This window comes from Schistocerca serialis, chromosome 4 (assembly GCF_023864345.2).
Source record: "Schistocerca serialis cubense isolate TAMUIC-IGC-003099 chromosome 4, iqSchSeri2.2, whole genome shotgun sequence".
Lineage (NCBI taxonomy): Eukaryota > Metazoa > Arthropoda > Insecta > Orthoptera > Acrididae > Schistocerca > Schistocerca serialis.
Genome location: NC_064641.1, coordinates 490812325 through 490816739, shown reverse-complemented (window position 1 = coordinate 490816739; position 4415 = coordinate 490812325). Strand labels below are relative to the sequence as shown.

The window sequence follows — 4415 nt, the reverse complement described above, 5'->3', positions numbered from 1 at the left end:
GTCTGCAGATATAGATCTGTATGCGTTGGCTTGCGGTAGACGCTGTGTCCCAAGGTTCTATCTGCTTCCCTTCGTACCAAGATATCAAGACAAGGTAAAGTAGCATCTTTTTCCATTTCCATTGTGAAGTTTATATTCGGATGGAGCGAATTCAGATGCTGAAGAAACATAGGTAGAGTATCAAGTCCATGTGGCCACACCACAAATGTACCATCCACATACCGCAGAAAACAAGAGGGTTTGAGAGTGGCTGACTGTAGTGCTTTTTCTTCAAAGTCCTCCATAAAATAATTGGCCACCTCAGGAGAGAGAGGGATTCCCATGGAGACACCGTCCACTTGTTCAAAATATTGGTCTTGCAATAAGAAGTATGTTGAAGTAAGCACGTATTTGAATAATGCTACTATGTCCTCCTCAAACTCGTTGCTAATGAGCTCCAAAGAGTCCTGCAAGAGCACCTTTGTACATAAAGACACAACATCGAAACTTACTAACAGATCCGATGATTGCAATCTAAGGTTTCTCAGGCGACCTATGAAATCTTCAGAGTTTCGAATGTGATGGTCGCACTTGCCTACGAGAGGTCCCTATAGTGATGTCAGGTTTTTGGCAACATACTAAGTAGGTGGTCCTATGTTACTTTCAATGGGACGGAGAGGCACCCCGTTCTTATGGATCTTGGGTAGGCCGTAGAGTCTAGGAGTAACTGCAGCATGTTGACGGAAACCCTTAGCGACTTTCGCTGGAATCGAGCTCTTTCTGATGAGTTCCACGGTTTTCCTCTGGATCCTACCCGTCGGATCACTTTTTAATTTTCCATATGCAGGATCGACGAGCAGTTTGTATATCTTGCTGTTATATTCTGTACGTGAGAGAAGCACAGTAGCATTTACTTTGTCAGCAGGTAAGACGACGATGTCTTGGTCTTCTCTCAATTCTCGTAGAGCATTTATTTCAGCTGAGGTGATGTTAAAGTTGGATCTGTTAGATGAAGCATGAGTCAAGATGCGGCATGTGTCACGCCTAATCTCTTTGGCAGCATCCTTAGGAGGTTTCGAAACAGCCTGCTCTATTCCACTAATCACATCTCGGATGGGAATAGTCCCTGGTGTAGGTGCCAAATTCAGACCCTTCTCTAGCACCGAAACTACAGCGTCGTCGAAAGTCCTCTCCGTGAGATTAAACACGGTACGTGTTGTTGGCGAGTCTTCTTGCGTTCGGGCTTCGAGTCGATCGTATTTAGTCATTTGACGAACCTCAGCTTGTCGTTCAGTCCAGTCAGCCAGTGCCCAAGTGGCGCTGTCTACCCAGTTGCAGGATAACGCTGAAAGGTTCGCTGAAATCTTCAGATGGAGTGATAGTAATTGTCTGGACACCAAGCACAATTCCTGACGTGTATAGCGCACCCTTTCTCTCACAAGTGCTGCACTCGCCCGTCGTTTAATTTTAATGGCAGCCGCAGAATTTATACAATATTTAAATTTAGCAGTCGTAGGGATGGTTTGTTTGTCGCGGCATTTCAGTAAAAATGCAAGGCTGCTTAACAATCTATCTCTCTTGCGATGTAACTTGTCAAACTCACATATGTTCTTTGCCATCTCCTCCCCGTAAAGGTACCAGATGTCACTCTTCAAGCTTTCCCGGCGGATGTGTTGTAAATAATCTTCACGGTTTTGCCGCTGGATCACGTCGTGCAAATTCCACAATTCCACTGTTATATTTCCTTCTTTACCGTAAGGAAGAATGTAGTGGAGAGAAGCGAGCAGAGATATTTAAAACTGAACTGCTTGAGTAATTTTCTTACTCGGTAATGGCAATGGAAACTGTTCGTGGAGCGGCGTTTCATTGCTTGACTTAATAGAGTTCCATACTAAAATGGATCAAGTACATATATCCCCTCAATTGTTTAGAGATGCATGCGCGCTTCAGAGGGTGTGTCTCAAATATCACTTAGCCTGCCATCTCTTGGCAGTCCGCGATTCTTTCACACACCAGTGTTATTGCTTTTCCCTCGAGAGATCCAAGAGATCGTACGTATCGAAGTGGCGGCTTCCGACATCAAACGGACCAGAAACGCCATTCCGAACGGTGCGTGGGCAGCTCGCGCCGCCGGATTCCGCTGCGCTGTACGCTTCCAGTGGAATATCGAGCTCTTTCACGTGGAATCAGATAAAGTTTCGCCGTTTAGGCGGCTACGGCAGCGGATTCACAGACTTCTGCTCGCTTTGCCATTTCGATATTGGTCAGCTGTGCATTCAGTAAATTGCTCGCCGCTGCGGCAGTTGTTTACTCCGGGAGGTTTCAGATGCCCTGAGGCAGAGTTCCAGGAATTGCAGACGTTAAACAGGAAGAACAAATTAACTTGTTCCTGTGATTGGTTTATCTGTGTCCTAGATCTCTCTTTCAGCATGAGCGTGGGTAGAAAAAGCTGTTATTTATACAGTTTATCAAGGGAGACGCTACATAGGATGTTTAAAAAATAGTTATTCACGCTTCTAGAGTTCTTAGAGAGGACTTCTATACATCCATAATCAGATTCCGATTTTTTATTAGTCATTAGGTATAAATACATGCAATAAACTTTATGAGTACCCTTAATTAGCGGTATTAATAATTCTTAGTATGAAATTTTAGGTAAATACAGTAAAACAAAGTTACGCACTTACTGATAATATGAAGAAATGCTTTTAACGAACAAAATGGATTTGCTGTGCAACTTTTCCTTAAGCAATTTGACAGGAATACTTTGGGCCTTATTTGAAAATTTATTGGGCAGTTTCGTTTCTATATAAACCTGACTTGTCGTTAGTTTTTGCTAATGTGTTTTGCGCTACAGCTATTGAGATGTTCACTCGTAAGAGCTTTTGCTTAATAAACGAAGGCTTACAATGTGTTCTGTTATGTACCCTTGCCATTGGTCTCATTGCCTTCTTTTGGATTCCGAGAATATATTTTCTGTTTTTGATGTTTACCATAGCGCTAACCCCTACCTTAACACAGATTGGAAAAAAATGAAAATACACTGCTCTTAGATTCTATGAAGTTGTACAGGCTACCAGAGTCCTTAGAGGAGAGATCACTCTTGATAACGTAGCGCTGCATTCAATAGGAGACCTCCAAGTTAGTTTACTGTCAAGAATAAATCCCAAAAATTTACGTTTGTTTTTATTGATATTGGTAGGTTGTGATAGGATGAACTGTATATTAAAGGTATTTTTTCCTTTAATATTGAACCATTTGAACTAAACTAAAATGAGTGCTATCTTTAATCAAATCAAGGTTTCCAGTAACCAAAGTTTTATCCTCTCGTTACATATATGTTTTTACATCGGTATTTTCTGGTGAATTATTTATCTGTACAAGGAATTGAAGGAGGTGCTAGTTTTGATCCCACTGACAATTCATGTTAAACCTCAATAAGCTTGATATTTCACTCCTGAATTTTCTGTTATAAGCTTATGATTTGACTAGGTTTAAACTATTTCCAAAATTCCACAGCGCTCCTCTTTAACTCCTCCCGAACAGGCCATGGAGGCCCAACGGTACCGACCGGCCGCCGTGTCATCCTAGGCCCACAGGCGTCACTGGATATGGATATGGAGAGGCATGTGGTCAACACACCGCTCTCCCGTCAGAATGTCAGTTCCCGAGACCGGAACTGCCGCTCCTCAGTTTGGCTCACAAGGGCTGAGTGCACCCCGCTTCGCTTGCCAACAGCACTCGGCAGACCGGATGGCCACCCATCCAAGTGCTAGCCCAGCCCGACAGCTCTTAACTTCGGTGATCTGACGGAAACCGGTGTTACCACTGCGGCAAGGCCGTTGGCGCTCCTGTTTAAGGAGCAGAACACAATAGTAAACAAAATTAACGCAGCCTAGCTAAGATCACAAAAGGTGACATGAGGGGTATGAACCCATCAGTCCTTGAAACTCCTCCACCCCCAACCCGACGCCCCCCCGCCCCCCAATCCAGTTGTCTACTTTCAATTCCAGTTTTAGATCAGGTTGTGGTGTCCCAGGAGTGGTGGGTGCTTTTTTTAACCCATGATCCTCATATTTCCCGGGGCAATTCTATTTTTAGCCAGAGATCTACTTATTGCCTGGGATACATCTGGGTTCTAATTCTGTTTTTAGCTTATGGCCTACTCATTTTCCTGGGTTGATGTTTACTCTCAAAATTGGCACCCACTACTGACTGTCCTATCATAATTGGCGCACAGTACCTGCAAAGCTCCACAGTTAATCAGTGTAGGTTGTCTTCAAAACAATGTTGATGTTCGTGAATACATTTTATGTGATCGCTTGTGGATCTTAATGCGTTAGTATGGGATAGCACCAGACAAAAAATTTAACGTAGACATTCAATTGAATAATATGCAGGAATGACGAAATAATCTATTAAATCAAGTAGAGTGG

The 4415-nt window shown here is 43.2% G+C and overlaps 1 pseudogene; it reads right to left on the bottom strand.

The window, feature by feature from the left end:
- Positions 1–3708: 3708 nt before the first annotated feature.
- LOC126476063 (5S ribosomal RNA) lies at positions 3709–3826 on the bottom strand (annotated as a pseudogene).
- Between the last annotated feature and the right edge of the window lie 589 nt (positions 3827–4415).